The following is a 17,445-nucleotide window of genomic DNA, read 5'->3' as shown; positions in this document are numbered from 1 at the left end:
AGCTGAATCCGAAAGTTTAACTTCACTTTCGGCCGAAACCGAAGGCGAAATCAAAAGTTTAACTACACAAGATTTATGAAATACTAGCTTTACTACCCAGCTTCGCCCGGGACTTGGATTCACCACGGCCGGCCGCCTTTGTCTCCCCAGTGGCGATGTTGACATACCACACCACTTACTTGTTTGAGGCTGAGTCGACCTACGGGAGGCCCAGGACCGGTTTAAATAATCGTCACCGGCGTGAGCGGGAATCGAACTCGGGCCGCCGGGTTCGTAGCGCAGCGCGCGAATCGCAACGCAGTCGCTGCCCCGCCCCCCACACACACAGGCTAAAGACAAAGATCTCCCGTGTAGCCTGTGAGACTGTAGAGGGCAAGTGCTGTTAGCGAGCACCTATGAAGGCCGGCACGGCACGGCACACGAGGAGGTGGGTGGCCAGCACAACGGCCGGCCGCCTTTGTCTCCCCAGTGGCAATGTTGACACACCACACAACTTACTCGTTTGAGGCTGAGTCGACCTACGGGAGGCCTAGGACCGGTTCAAATAATCGTCACCGGCCGTAAAGCGGGAATCGAACTCGGGCTGCCGGGTTCGTAGCGCAGCGCATGAATCGCTACGCAGTCGCTGCCCACCCCCCACCCCTAGGTGCGTGACGTCATTTATTGACGGCCCCAGACCATGGTTGCGGCTGTAACCTCGCTCGCAAGCTGCTGCTGCTGACGTGTGTGTATGCAGCCTATCGCATAGGAATGCCTAGCGCCGACTGACCGGCTGATAGACTTAACACTAGTGTTATATTAAAAAAAATGTTATCTTCGGTTGACGACCGAAAGTCAATATCAGTTTCGGCCGAAACCAGATCGAAAGTAAAAAATTAACTTTCGGCCAAAACCGAAAGTGAAAAATTTACTTTCGGCACCGAAACCGAAACCGAATTTCGGTCGGCTTCTACTGCATATACATTTCTTCACACACTGGCACCCTCCAGGAACTGTGCCATCTCACCACCACACGACATACACAAAACCCTTTGGCGATTGACAAGTAGCGAGCAGAGCAGGCCTATGCATCTAGAAGCTCCAAGTCACAACCCAGCACCAAGGCGGCAGCTATTAGAAGGTCGTAATGCATTCGGTTTAGGCAGGAGTGCATCCCGGCAGCTGTAGCTGTGACTGAGCAGCCCACATGGATCCACTCTGCTCACCCAAAAAATGGGGAGGGGGCTAGAAAAGGTGTGCTAAACATAATCTGCCTAGCAACATCCTCTCTGGCTCATCGCGATCAGAGGTAAGCATCAATATGTGGCACATTATGAATGGGCCACTCTTTTAATTATTTCCTCGTGCAGCAATGGAGTAAAGTATGGTTTTGTGAAGGTCCTGTGCTGTGCTGTGCAGTACATCAATGCATGTGTGTACACCAGCATTGAACATTTTACAAACAAGTTGAAGGCACCCCAATGGGTTATCCCTTATCTCCGGTTGTAGCCAATGTTTTCATGGAAAATTTTTAAACAGATGCCATCCAGGCATCCACTCTAAGTCCGTCCTTGTGGAAGAGGTATGTAGATGACACGTTCGTCATCTGGTCACATGGCCGACCAGCTCTGAACCAATTCCTCAACCACATTAATTCCATACACCTAGCCATCAAATTCACCATGGAGGTGGAAAAGGATGGCAAGCTACCTTTTTGGATGTTCTAATCGAAAAAGACCAGATGGCTTAATGGGACACTGTCTACAGGAAAGCAACTCATACGGATGCCTACCTAAAACCTGAATCCCACCACCATCCATCGCAGAAGAATTCCCTCGTAAAAACACGACACCATCGAGCTCGATATATCTCCAACCATCATCAACTAGCTAGTGAAATGAAACACGTGCATAGCGATTTCCAAGAAAGCAGAGTGGTGCAGAGGAAGTGTGCTGTGCCCCTTACTCAGAAGGCAATGGATCGAAACCATCCTCTGCTAGCAAGTTTTTTTCATCACTATTATCTCGGTTTTAGTTATCGCAGATTTAAAGCTTAAGTTTGTTGTTGCTTTGCATAGATATTTTGCAAAAAGTGCTATCGCCTAATTCGCGATAAACACAAAATAAAATTTGATTTAAAGCTTTCGTGACTGCAAGGGTTTCATATTTTTGATTCTTTCGGTAAAGTCACGTAGAAGGGAAGTAATGAAATAATATAAATATAAAACAATAAATATTCTTACAACGTTTCGACTGCAACACAAACAATCATCATTAGGTGTGAAATCCACAGCAAGAAAATTTGTAACAAGTATAACCTGTAAAAACAAAGTTTTTCACTATAAATCCTTTATATGCGTGGCGGCTAGAGTCCTCTCGTCCTCTGGCTTGGGATGGCTGCCACCTATGGGTCAGATGATTGTCTGGCAGCATTAAGCAATTGGTAATTAAATATTTAATTTTTTGTTCCCTAAACAATGTAAAATTTCGGAAAAAAAAATTCACGAAAATTAATTGTCACGCACAACGAGTCTGTGTGCAAAATGTCAGTTCGATTGGATCTCGGGAAGTGGGTTAAAAAACGACCGAAAGATTTGCACGGTCGTAAGCAAGCAAGTGAACTTAATATAAAGGATTTAAAAATATATTCGCCTGTGGAGGACGCGGGGATCGATCCCGCGACCTTTGGCATGGGAAGCGAGGGCGCTACCAACTGCGCTACTCCGCCACGGTCTGTGGAGGGGTTACGCTCTGGGCTCCTACACTGTGACGTTCAGCCAAAGCCATGAATGAGTGGTATTTGAATAAATGTAAAATAATTTTTTTTTGCCTAAAAAGTGTAAAATTTTTGAAACATTTTTTTCACGAACATTAATTGTCTCGCACAACGAGTCTGTGTAGAAAATGTCAGCTCGATTGGATCACGGGAAGTGGGTTAAAAAAGAGCGAAAGATTTGCACGGTCCTAAGCAAGCAAGCACGCAAGCAAGCAAGCAAGCACGCAAGCAAGCAAGCAAGCACGCAAGCAAGCAAGCGAACTTAATATAAAGGATTTAAAAAGTGGCGGTTTTTCCTAATGTCAGCACCAAGGACAGCGATTTGGCAGTTTGCCAGATGGACGAGTCCATCTATGTTCGGAAAAGAGAAGGGGGGAGCAGAAAATGGAATGCGGTCTGAAAGTCACCGTAAGCGTGAACACAATCAATTAAGACCTGAAATGGTTAAGCAAATCCTTCCAATGATTTGCTAAGCCAGAATCCATCTTCTCGGTTGAAATTGTCTCTGTGCTTGTATATGTGAATAGCCTCATGAACGAACCTCTCATGGTAGACAGATGGCTTGCAAAGAACCTCTGTCTTGGAGAAATCAATGTCATGTGAGCCCACTGAATTATAACAGTGATCTGCCACGGCAGAGGTGTTGGTCCTTCCGTGTTTAGGTCTGCTTTGTGCTCACGGATGCGGTCAGAGACATGTCGTTTGGTTTCTCCAATGTAGCTACTACCACAGAGGCAACTCAGTTTGTTAACACCAGGATACTGTTTGTCCGGAATCACATCTTTTACAGACGGAACCAAATCACGGATTTTATGTAATGTGTTGAATCGGACCTGGATCTTGTGTTTATTCAAGATTTTGGAGATCTTTTTTGTGATGCCCGCAATGTAGGGTAAGGTGATAGTTTTGAATGGCTTCTCAAGAGGGTCCTTCTTCATGGTTGGAGTGATGGCTTTACGGATTGTGTAGTCGGAGTAACCATTAGCCTTAAGAGCTTGATGTACGTGCTTGAGTTCACTGGCAATGTGTTCCTGGTCAGAGATGCATTGGGCTCTATGGTGCAAAGTCTTGATTAGGGAATTCTTCTGGGATGGATGGTGGTGGGATTCCGGTTTCAGGTAAGCATCCGTATGGGTAGCTTTCCAGTAGACAGAGTGGCTCATTGAACCACCAGGTCTCTTTTGTATTAGGACATCCAAAAAAGGTAGCTTGCCATCTTTTTCGACTTCCATGGTAAATCTGATGGCTGGGTGTATGGAATTGATCTGGTCGAGGAATTGGTCTAGAGCAGGCCGGCCATGTGGCCAGATGACAGCCCCACCCCTCCCACTCCCCACCCAGCCCCACCCAGCCCCACCCTCCCCACCCAGCCCCTCCCCACCCTCCCCTCCACACCCAGCCCCTCCCCACCCTCCCTACCCAGCCCCTCCCCACAACTCCCCTCTCCACCAAGACCCACCCCTCCCATTTTTGGATGCACGACAGACGGACGGACGGACACAATAATCCCCTGTGGGCTGGTGTAACCAGGAGGTTCCTACCAATATTAGCATGTAGAAATAGAGCCAACATGTCAACTTATAGAATGTTTAAAAAGTCATCAACATATTCACAAGGTCAATCAAAAGATTACAAATGAATGTCTTAACTCTATATTGATGCAAACAATAAAGAATATTTTTCAATATCTTTTTGGCTGCTTATCAGTTCCATAGACGTCGATAAAACCCATACTCTTTGGTTCTGTCGGTAAAGTCACGTAGGTATAAAATACAAAAAATTAAATCATGACGTTTAGGGCGCAACACATGGGTCCGTCATCAGGTTAAGACAACCACAGCAAGAAACAATTGCTGAAGTGGGCAAAAGGGCTGCTGTAACAAGAGGCTATTTAGGTAAGAGAGGGGGGAGGAGCCATGGAGAAGAGATCGAGAGGGGGGTGTGAGGTAGGGGCAGTTGAGTGCTGCCAAGTGGAGTGCTGCTAGAAGGGATAAAATGGCGAGTGGCGCAGCGGAAGCGTGCTGGGCCCATAACCCAGAGGTCGATGGATCGAAACCATCCTCTGCTAACAAGTTTTTTTCATCACTCTTAGCTAGGTTTTATGTATCGCAGATTTACAGGTTAAGTTTGCTGTGGCTTTGCATAGACATTTATTGAAAAGTGATATGGCATTTGTCGCGATAAACATACAAAAAAGCTCGGCGTGGGATTAGCTCAAGTGGAAGAGCGTGCGTTTCGCTTGTGAGAAATAGTGGGATTGATACCCACATTCTCCAAAGCACAAATGGGTAATGAGTGCCTTTTTATTAGCATGCAAAAATAGAGGCAACATATCAACTTATCGAATGTTTAAAAAGGTATCAATATATTCACAGGGTCAATCAAAAGATTACAAATTAATATCTTAACCCTCTATTGATGCAAACAATAAAGAATATTTTTCAATATCTTTTCGGCTGCTTATCAATTACATAGACGTCGATAAAACCCATTTCCATGAAAGCAGAGTGGCGCAGCAGAAGCGTGCTGGGCCCATAACCCAGAGGTCCATGGATCGAAACCATCCTCTGCTAACACGTTTTTTTCATCACTCTAAGCTAGGTTTTAGTTATCGCAGATTTACAGGTTAAGTTTGCTGTGGCTTTCCATAGATATTAATTAAAAAGTTCTATGGCATTTCTTGCGATAAACACACAAAATTACCCGGCGTGGGATTAGATCCAGTGGGATTAGATCCAGTGGTAAAGCGCGCGTTTAGCATGTGAGAAGTAGTGAGATTGATACCCACATTCTCCAAAGCACAATTGGGTAATGCGTACCTATTTTCTTGGTTCTTTCGGTAAAGTCACGTAGAAGGGAAGTAATAAAATAATAAAAATAAAACATTATTTTTATTTTTATTATTTTATTACTTCCCTTCTACGTGACTTTACCGAAAGAACCAAGAAGATGAATCCCTGCAGTCACGAAAGCTTTAAATCGAAACGTACCTATTTATTAGCATGTAGAAATAGAGGCTACAAATCAACTTATCGAATGTTGAAAAAGTTATCAATATATTCACAAGGTCAATCAAAACATTACAAATGAATTTCTTAAACCTCTATTGATGCAAACAATAAAGCATATTTCGATTTAAAGCTTTCGTGACTGCAGGGATTCATCTTCTTGGTTCTTTCGGTAAAGTCACGTACAATGGAAATAATAAAATAATAAAATATAAAACATAATAAAATAATTCTCACGACGTTTCGGCCACAATGCAAGCAGCCGTCCTCAGGTGAAGAACAGGTCTGTCGAGAAGACAGAGTCTGACTGAAACAACCCCAGGCTTGGAGCGTCTATTAAAGCTGGGTTGGAGGTGGAAGAGCGCCGTGACAAAAGAATTTGCATATCAAGAGGAATTTAGCATATTTATGGGAAATGCAGATATGGGATTAGTACTACTTGTGAAATGCGTAGGAGGTGGGCGGGGGGTTTAAAGTCATATTATGCCCGTGCATTATTTAGGATTAGTAGTTTAGGACTCGTACTCTCGTTGTCTTTCTCGTCTCGTTCATTCACGAGTAGAGTTCACACCTCCTCATCATCGCTCCGTGTCTCTCCGTTCGCTCCGATGCACAACTCGCCATTAACAACACTCCATGTCTCCCCGTTTCTACCATACACTGTATCCTCTCTATCCACTACTACCGTACACTGTGTTCTCTCTATCCACTGCTACCGTACACTGCGTTCTCTCTATCCACTGCTACCGTACACTGCGTTCTCTCTATCCACTGCTACCGTACACTGCGTTCTCTCTATCCACTGCTACCGTACACTGCGTTCTCTCTATCCACTGCTACTGTACACTGCGTTCTCTCTATCCTTATCGTACCTATCCCTGCTCACTGCTGCTCCGTCTCTCTCCCGGGCACCAACCGCTCCAGCTCCAATCCTAACCAAGACTCCTGTCTCTCCGTTACGCTGTGCCCTATATCCCCGCACCAATTAGTCCCAATCAATTACTCCATCCCCCACTTTGCTACTCGCCCCCAGGCTCCCAGCTTCACGTGACCATGTTATTGCCGCCAGGCTGGCGTCGGTCATTAACCACTCACCCTCCTGACCAATCACCGGCCTGCGTCCTCAGTCACCCCTAACACCTGTCGTGTCTCTTAACGAACCCCCCCCCCTTAATGCCACGACAACAACAACCGTGTCCTCAGATGCTCCCACTGTACTCTGCTCGCTTGCCTAGCAACAGAACGCGTGGAGTGTGATTTCAAGTCCTACAGTAGCATCAAAGGGAGGGGATAAGGGTTGCATTAATAAAGGGAAGGAATGTTAAATAGTATGTAGCTGCAGTAACTAAACCACCACGTAAACAACTAAAGTATAAACTACATAGTATCATCAGTATACTAAATATACTCTCCAATAAGCTGAGCTACTAACAGTAAGTAATACATTACAATTCTATGTCGCAAAAAATATTATATGCTTCCAGCTAAACTTTATTCTCTTACATCACACGGGTCTACCCCGTACTATATACTGCCATAGACAAACCCAACATTAAATTATATACTGTATTACTATACACCACCCTATATCTTAGAATAATACATAGTGTAATATTACACTATGTATTATTCTATCCACCCTACTGTATATCACACTGCTGTATATTCACTATACAATTACGATACTATATATTACTTTATACATTGTATTAAACATTACAATTTTATACTATTTATTATTATACAATCCGCTATATTGACCGTCGCGTGAAAGATACTAAGAGGAAGCAACGGAATATGTCAATGGGAGAGTGGTGGTAGGAGACTTGCAGCGGAGCAAAGAATCCATTCCCGGCGGAGAATACAAGATATATATTCAATGCCAGTGAGTGGACTGCGGTCTGTAAGTCACCATAAACGTGAACACAATCAGTTAAGATCCGAAATGGTTTATTACGTCCTTCCAACGATTGCTGAGCCAGAATCAATCTTCTCGGTTGAAATTGTCTCTGTGTTTGTATATGTGGATCGCCTCATGAACGAATCTCTCATGGTAGCCAGATGGCTTGCAGAGAATCTCTGTCTTGGAGAAGTCAATATCATGTGAGCTCACTGAATTGTAACAGTGATCTGCCACTGCTGAGGTGTTTGTCCTACCGTGTTTCAAGTCTGCTTTATGTTCACGGATGCGGTCCGAGACATGTCGTTTGGTTTCTCCAATGTAACTGCTACCACAGAGGCAACTTAGTTTGTAGACGCCAGGGTACTGTATGTCTGGAACCACATCTTTTACAGACGGGACCAGATCACGGATTCTATGTACTGTGTTGAATCGGACCTGGATCTTGTGTTTTATCAGGATTTTGGAGATCTTTTTTGTGACCCCAGCAATGTAGGGTAAGGTGATGGTTTTGAAAGGCTCCTCAACAGGATCATTCTTGATGGTTGGAGTGATGGCTTTGCGGATTGTGTAGTCAGAGTAATCATTAGCCTTAAGAGCTTGGCGTACGTGTTTGAGTTCACTGGCAATGTGTTCCCGGTCGGAGATGCATTAGGCTCTATGGTATAGACTATAGAGTCTTGATGAGGGAATTCTTCTGGGATGGATGGTGGTGGGAATCCGGTTTTAGGTAAGCATCCGTATGGGTGGCTTTCCTGTAGACAGAGTGGCTCATTGAACCATCAGGTCTCCTTTTAATTAGGACATCCAAAAAGGGTAGCTTGCCATCTTTTTCGACTTCCATGGTGAATCTGATGGCTGGGTGTATGGAATTGATGTGGTTGAGGAATTGGTCTAGAGCAGGCCGGCCATGTGGCCAGATGACAAAAAGTATCATCTACGTACCTCTTTCATAAGGTCGGGCGTAGAGTGGCAGTCTGGATGGCGTCAGTCTCAAATTTCTCCATGAAAACGTTGGCTACAACTGGAGATAGGGGGGAGCCCATTGGGGTGCCCTCAGTTTGTTTATAGAAAGTTCCATTCCAGGTGAAGTATGTATTGGTTAAGCAGTGTCTCACCAGGGGGGTACCCCAGCGTTCAGTCCTTGATGAACCAAGTCTTCAATGATTGGGATGGTGTCAGGTACAGGATCTTTGGTGAATACGGAAACCACGTAAAAACTGACAAGCAGGTCGTCTGGGGACAGGGAAATTCCCTTGATTGTCGATACCAGGTCAGTAGAGTTTAGTACCGCAGAGGTGTTTTTTTCAGTGAAAGGCCGCAGGATTTCAGACAAAAAACGAGCCAGTTTGTAGGTGGGGGAGTTGATAGTAGAGACAATGGGACGAAGAGGTGTATCTTCTTTATGTATCCTTGGCAAGCCATATCATCTTGGTGGCCTGGCTGCAGAAGGTTTCAACGAGAACTGTTTGGTTTGATCAATTAATGCGGTTGAATCAGAAATGATTTTGTTGGTTTTAATGACGAGGCTGTTGGTGGGGTCTCTTTTTATTTTTGTATAGCTGCCATCGTTGAGTAGTTCTTGAATTTTGTTGTTGTATTCTATTTTGTCCATGATGACAGTGGCATTGCCTTTGTCGGCTGAGAGGATGACAATGTCATCCCTCTTTTTTAATTGAGCCTAGTTCAAAACGCTCATCTTTGCTGATGTTACTAGCTGGCATCTTAGCGTTTTTGAGGGTTGCAGCGATTTCAGATATTGCTACGTCTTCAGCGATGTGACTCAGGCCCTTGAGAGCCACATCTACTCGGGCAATGATATCACATCTACTCGGGCAATGATATCATTAAAAATGATAATATGACTTTAACCCCCCCGCCCACCTCCTACGCATTTCACAAGTAGTACTAATCTCATATCTGCATTTCCCATAAATATGCTAAATTCCTCTTGATATGCTAATTATTTTGTCATGGCGCTCTTCCACCTACAACCCAGCTTTAATATACGCTCCAAGCCTGGGGTTGTTTCAGTCAGACTCTGTCTTCTCGACAGACCAGTACTTCACCTGAGGACGGCTGCTTGGGTTGTGGCCGAAACGTCGTGAGAATTGTTTTATTATGGTTTATTTTTATTATTTTATTATTTCCATTCTACGTGACTTTACCGAAAGAACCAAGAAGAAAAAAATAAAAAATATGATTCAATATCTTTTCGGCTGCTTATCACTTACATAGACGTCGATAAAACCCATTTCCAAGAAAGCAGAGTGGTGCAGCGGAAGCGTGCTGTGCCCATAACCCAGAGGTCGATGGATCGAAACCATCCTCTGCTAGCACGTTTTTTTCATCACTTTTAGCTCGGTTTGAGTTATTACAGATTTACAGGTTAAGTTTGCTGTGGCTTTGCATAGACATTTATTTAAAAGTGCAATGGCATTTGTCGCGATAAACACACAAAATAACCCGGCGTGGGATGAGATCCAGTGGTAAAGCGCACGTTTAGAATGTGAGAAGTATTGAGATTGATACCCGCATTCTCCAAAGCACAAATGGGTAATACGTGCCTTTTTTATTAGCATGTAGAAATAGAGGCAACAAGTCAACTTATCGAATGTTTAAAAAGTTAACAATATATTCACAAGGTCAATCAAAAGATTGCAAATGAATTTCTTAATCCTTGATTGATGCAAACAATAAAAAATATGATTCAATATCTTTTTGGCTGCTTATCAATTTCGTAGACGTCGATAATACCCTTTGCCATGAAAGCAGAGTGGCGCAGTGGAAGTGTGCTGGGCCCATAACCCAGAGGTCGATGGATCGAAACCATCCTCTGCTTAATGTTTTTATCATCACTCTTAGCTCGGTTTTAGTTATAGCAGATTTACAGGTTAAGTTTGCTGTGGCTTAGCATAGACATTTATTTAAAAGTGCAATGGCATTTGTCGCGATAAACACACAAAATAACCCGGCGTGAGATGAGATCCAGTGGTAAAGGGCACGTTAAGCATGTGAGAAGTAGTGAGATTGATACCCGCATTCTCCAAAGCACAAATGGGTAATACGTGCCTTTTTTATTAGCATGTAGAAATAGAGGCAACAAGTCAACTTATCGAATGTTTAAAAAGTTAACAATATATTTACAAGGTCAATCAAAAGATTACAAATGAATTTCTTAACCCTCGATTGATGCAAACAATAAAAAATATTCAATATCTTTTCAGCTGCTTATCGGTTACATAGACGTCGATGAATCCCAAACTCTTTGGTTCTTTGGTAAAGTCACGCAGGTATAAAATAAAATAAATTAAATCATGACTTTTCGGGCACAACACAAGCATTCGACATCAGGTGGGACATCCACAGCAAGAAACAATTGCTGAAGTGGGCAAAAATTTACCCCGTAAAAACAAAGTTTTTCACTATAAATCCTTTATATGCGTGGCGGCTAGAGTCCTCTCGTCCTCTGGCTTGAGATGGCTGCCACCTATGGGTCAGATGATTGCCTGCCACCATTAAGCAATTGGTAATTAAATAGAATTTATTTTTTCCTAAAAAGTGTCAAATTTCGGAAAAAAAATTTGAAGAAAATAAATTGTCACGCACAACGAGTCTGTGTGCAAAATGTCAGCTCGATTGGATCACGGGAAGTGGGTTAAAAACGACCGAAAGATTTGCACGGTCGTAAGCGCGCAAGCAAGCAAGAAAGCAAGCAAGCAAGTGAACTTAATATAAATGATTTAAAAAGGGCTGATGGAACAAGAGGCAATATAGGTAATAGAGGGGGAGGAGCCAGGGAGGAGAGATAGAGAGGGGGGTGTGGGGTCGGGGGAGTTGAGTGCTGCCAAGTGGAGTGCTGCTAGCAGGGATAAAAGGGCGAGCATGAAAGCAGAGTGGCGCAGCGGAAGCGTGCTGGGCCCATAACCCAGAGGTCGATGGATCGAAACCATCCTCTGCTAACACGTTTTTTTCATCACTCTTAGCTCGGTTTTAGTAATAGCAGATTTACAGGTTAAGTTTGCTGTGGCTTAGCATAGACATTTATTAAAAATTGCTATGGCATTTGTCGCGATAAACACACAAAATAACCCGACGTGCGATGAGATCCAGTGGTAAAGCGCACGTTTAGTATGTGAGAAGTAGTGAGATTGATACCCGCATTCTCCAAAGCACAAATGGGTAATAAGTGCCTTTTTTTATTAGCATGTAGAAATAGAGGCAACAAGTCAACTTATCGAATGTTTAAAAAGTCAACAATATATTCACAAGGTCAATCAAAAGATTACAAATGAATTTCTTAACCCTCAATTGATGCAAACAATAAAAAATATGATTCAATATATTTTCAGCTGCTTATCGGTTACATAGACGTCGATCATACCCATTTCTATGAAAGCAGAGTGGCGCAGCGGAAGCGTCCTGGGCCCGTAACCCAGAGGTCGATGGATCGAAACCATCCTCTGCTAAATGTTTTTTTCATCACTCTTAGATAGGTTTTAGTTATAGCAGATTTACAGGTTAAGTTTGCTGTGGCTTTGCATAGACATTTATTTAAAAGTGCAATGGCATTTGTCGTGATAAACACACAAAATAACCCGGCGTGAGATGAGATCCAGTGGTAAAGCGCACGTTAAGAATGTGAGAAGTAGTGAGATTGATACCCGTATTCTCCAAAGCACAAATGGGTAATAAGTGCCTTTTTTATTAGCATGTAGAAATAGAGGCAACAAGTCAACTTATCGAATGTTTAAAAAGTTAACAATATATTCACAAGGTCAATCAAAAGATTACAAATGAATTTCTTAACCCTCGATTGATGCAAACAATAAAAAATATGATTCAATATCTTTTCAGCTGCTTATCGGTTACATAGACGTCAATAAAACCCAAACTCTTTGGTTATTTTGGTAAAGTCACGTAGGTATAAAATAAAATAAATAAAATCATGACTTTTCGGGCGCAACACAAGCATTCGACATCAGGTGGGACATCCACAGCAAGAAACAATTTCTGAAGTGGGCAAAAAATTAACCCGTAAAAACAAAGTTTTTCACTATACATCCTTTATATGCGTGGCGGCTAGAGTCCTCTCGTCCTCTGGCTTGAGATGGCTGCCACCTATGGGTCAGATGATTGCCTGCCACCATTAAGCAATTGGAAATTAAATATAATTTTTTTTTTCCTAAAAAGTGTAAAATTTAGGAAATGTTTATTCAAGAAAATAAACTGTCACGCACAACGAGTATGTGTGCAAAATGTCAGCTCGATTGGATCACGGGAAGTGGGTTAAAAAACGACCGAAAGATTTGCACAGTCGTAAGCGCAAGCAAGCAAGCAAGTGAACTTAATATAAAGGATTTAAAAAGGGCTGATGGAACAAGAGGCAATATAGATAATAGAGGGGGAGGAGCCAGGGAGGAGAGATAGAGAGAGGGGTGTGGGGTCGGGGAGTTGAGTGCTGCCAAGTGGAGTGCTGCTAGAAGGGATTAAAGGGTGAGCATGAAAGCAGAGTGGCGCAGCGGAAGCGTGCTGGGCCCATAACCCAGAGGTCGATGGATCGAAACCATCCTCTGCTAACACGTTTTTTTCATCACTCTTAGCTCGGTTTTAGTTATAGCAGATTTACAGGTTAAGTTTGCTGTGGCTTTGCATAGACATTTATTAAAAAGTGCTATGGAATTTGTCGCGATAAACACACAAAATAACCCGGCGTGAGATGAGATCCAGTGGTAAAGCGCACGTTAAGCATGTGAGAAGTAGTGAGATTGATACCCGCATTCTCCAAAGCACAAATGGGTAATAAGTGCCTTTTTTATTAGCATGTAGAAATAGAGGCAACAAGTCAACTTATCGAATGTTTAAAAAGTTAACAATATATTCACAAGGTCAATCAAAAAATTACAAATGAATTTCTTAACCCTCGATTGATGCAAACAATAAAAAATATGATTCAATATCTTTTCAGCTGCTTATCGGTTACATAGACGTCGATAAAACCCAAACTCTTTGGTTCTTTTGGTAAAGTCACGTAGGTATAAAATAAAATAAATTAAATCATGACTTTTCGGGCGCAACACAAGCATTCGACATCAGGTGGGACATCCACAGCAAGAAACAATTGCTGAAGTGGGCAAAAAATTAACCCGTAAAAACAAAGTTTTTCACTATAAATCCTTTATATGCGTGGCGGCTAGAGTCCTCTCGTCCTCTGGCTTGAGATGGCTGCCACCTGTGGGTCAGATGATTGCCTGCGACCATTAAGCAATTGGTAATTAAATATAATTTATTTTTTCCTAAAAAGTGTAAAATTTTGGAAAAAAATTTTGAAGAAAATAAATTGTCACGCACAACGAGTCTGTGTGCAAAATGTCAGCTCGATTGGATCACGGGAAGTGGGTTAAAAACGACCGAAAGATTTGCACGGTCGTAAGCGCGCAAGCAAGCAAGCAAGAAAGCAAGCAAGCAAGTGAACTTAATATAAAGGATTTAAAAAGGGCTGATGGAACAAGAGGCAATATAGGAAATATAGGGGGAGGAGCCAGGGAGGAGAGATAGAGAGGGGGGTGTGGGGTCGGGGGAGTTGAGTGCTGCCAAGTGGAGTGCTGCTAGCAGGGATAAAAAGGCGAGCATGAAAGCAGAGTGGCGCAGCGGAAGCGTGCTGGGCCCATAACCCAGAGGTCGATGGATCGAAACCATCCTCTGCTAACACGTTTTTTTCATCACTCTTAGCTCGGTTTTAGTTATAGCAGATTTACAGGTTAAGTTTGCTGTGGCTTAGCATCGACATTTATTAAAAATTGCTATGGCATTTGTCGCGATAAACACACAAAATAACCCGACGTGCAATGAGATCCAGTGGTAAAGCGCACGTTTAGAATGTGAGAAGTAGTGAGATTGATACCCGCATTCTCCAAAGCACAAATGGGTAATAAGTGCCTTTTTTATTAGCATGTAGAAATAGAGGCAACAAGTCAACTTATCGAATGTTTAAAAAGTCAACAATATATTCACAAGGTCAATCAAAAGATTACAAATGAATTTCTTCACCCTCAATTGATGCAAACAATAAAAATATGATTCAATATCTTTTCAGCTGCTTATCGGTTACATAGACGTCGATCATACCCAATTCTATGAAAGCAGAGTGGCGCAGCGGAAGCGTGCTGGGCCCATAACCCAGAGGTCGATGGATCGAAACCATCCTCTGCTAACACGTTTTTTTCATCACTCTTAGCTCGGTTTTAGTTATAGCAGATTTACAGGTTAAGTTTGCTGTGGCTTAGCATAGACATTTATTAAAAATTGCTATGGCATTTGTCTCGATAAACACACAAAATAACCCGACGTAAGATGAGATCCAGTGGTAAAGCGCACGTTTAGCATGTGAGAAGTAGTGAGATTGATACCCACATTCTCCAAAGCACAAATGGGTAATAAGTGCCCTTGTATTAGCATGTAGAAATAGAGGCAACAAATCAACTTATAGAATGTTTAAAAAGTTAACAATATATTCACAAGGTCAATCAAAAGATTACAAATGAATTTCTTAACCCTCGATTGATGCAAACAATAATAAGATATGATTCAATATCTTTTCGGCTGCTTATCAATTACGTAGACGTCGATAATACCCATTTCCATGAAAGCAGAGTGGCGCAGTGGAAGCGTGCTGGGCCCATAACCCAGAGGTCGATGGATTGAAACCATCCTCTGCTAACACTTTTTTTCATCACTCTTAGCTAGGTTTTAGTTATCGCAGATCTACAGGTAAAGTTTGCTGTGGCTTTGCATAGACATTTATACAGGGACGAACAATGTTCCACACTGCCCACCAGGGATTATTTAGCTGTCTGTCTGTCTGTCGTGCATAAATAAAAATATAATACACACAGCTCTTTGATTGGTGGAGACCTTACAAACAGCTTTTTGATTGGTGGAGACCTACTGCCGGGTACGGAGAGGGGAGGTGCCTAAGGGAGGAGGGTCAGGGGAGGAGCCTAAGAGAGGAGGGTCAGGGCAGGGGCCTAAGGAAGGGGGGAGTCAGTAGAGGGACCTGAGGGGGGGGGGGGTTCAGGGGAGGGGCCTGGGGGGGGGGTTCAGGGGAGGGTCTGGGGGGGGGGGGGTTCAGGGGAGGGGCCTGAGGGGGGTTCAGGGGAGGGGCCTGAGGGGGGTTCAGGGGAGGGGCCTAAGGATATGGGGGAAGGGTGCTCAGGGGAGGGGCCTATGGGAAAGGGGGTCAGGGGAGGGGCCTAAGGGGGGAGGGGCCTAAGGGATGGGGGGGGCGATAGTTAAAGGGGCTGTCTGCCTGGCTACCTAAAGTCATTATTATTTGGTTCTTTCGGTTAAGTCACGTCTAAAGATAAAATAATAAATTAAATTAAATAATAGAATACGACGTTTCGATTGCAACACAAGCAATCATCATCATGTATAATGAAATAGCGACATAAAATCTAACCAGAAAACTATAGACAGACATATTAGCAGACAGATATCACCAAGATACATAGCGGGAGCAACACAGGTAACAGAGAGGGGTGATCGTCTCTGTGTGGTGGCCTTAAATAGACAGAGGGGGGGGGGCGGAGGCAGAGAGAAGGAAGGGGGGTTAGAGAAAAAATGTGCATATCAATGAGTGGTCAACAGACGTGGTGCTGCACGGCAAGTAAGCCTGAAAATCAGGAGGACACACTAAAATTAAATAACCTAGTAAAATATCGAAATGTAATGTAATACAACACAGAGGGTCGGTCAACACACAATTAACGCATAACCTGGTTGATTACGTATTTCAAAGATTGCTAAGTTAGAATTTAAGTGTGAACATTCTAAAGAGGACACAGGCAGAGAAAACAAGTCGCCAGAGAGAGAGAAAAAAGATAAGCTTAAAACTTCCCCGTAGAAGTGGTTCAATCTTAATTTTAGAACTTTCGTGACGGCAGGAATTATTATTTGGTTCTTTCGGTTAAGTCACGTCTAAAGATAAAATAATAAATTAAATTAAATAATAGAATACGACGTTTCGATTGCAACACAAGCAATCATCATCAGGTATAATGAAATAGCGACATAAAATCTAACCAGAAAACTATAGACAGACATATTAGCAGACAGATATCACCAAGATACATAGCGGGAGCAACACAGGTAACAGAGAGGGGTGATCGTCTCTGTGGGGTGGCCTTAAATAGACAGAGGGGGGGGGGCGGAGGCAGAGAGAAGGAAGGGGGGTTAGAGAAAAAATGTGCATATCAATGAGTGGTCAACAGACGTGGTGCTGCACAGCAAGTAAGCCTGAAAATCAGGAGGACACACTAAAATTAAATAACCTAGTAAAATATCGAAATGTAATGTAATACAACACAGAGGGTCGGTCAACACACAATTAACGCATAACCTGGTTGATTACGTATTTCAAAGATTGCTAAGTTAGCATTTAAGTGTGAACATTCTAAAGAGGACACAGGCAGAGAAAACATGTCGACAGAGAGAGAGAAAAAAGATAAGCTTAAAACTTCCCCGTAGAAGTGGTTCAATCTTAATTTTAGAACTTTCGTGAGTGCAGGAATTATTATTTGGTTCTTTCGGTTAAGTCACGTCTAAAGATAAAATAATAAATTAAATTAAATAACAGAATACGACGTTTCGATTGCAACACAAGCAATCATCATCAGGTATAATGAAAAAGCGACATAAAATCTAACCAGAAAACTTTTGACAGACATATTAGCAGACAGATATCACCAAGATACATAGCGGGAGCAACACAGGTAACAGAGA

This window comes from Lampetra planeri, chromosome 16 (assembly GCF_965212315.1).
Source record: "Lampetra planeri chromosome 16, kcLamPlan1.2.h2, whole genome shotgun sequence".
NCBI classification, from domain to species: Eukaryota; Metazoa; Chordata; class Hyperoartia; order Petromyzontiformes; family Petromyzontidae; genus Lampetra; species Lampetra planeri.
Note: the sequence above shows the minus strand (reverse complement) of the source record.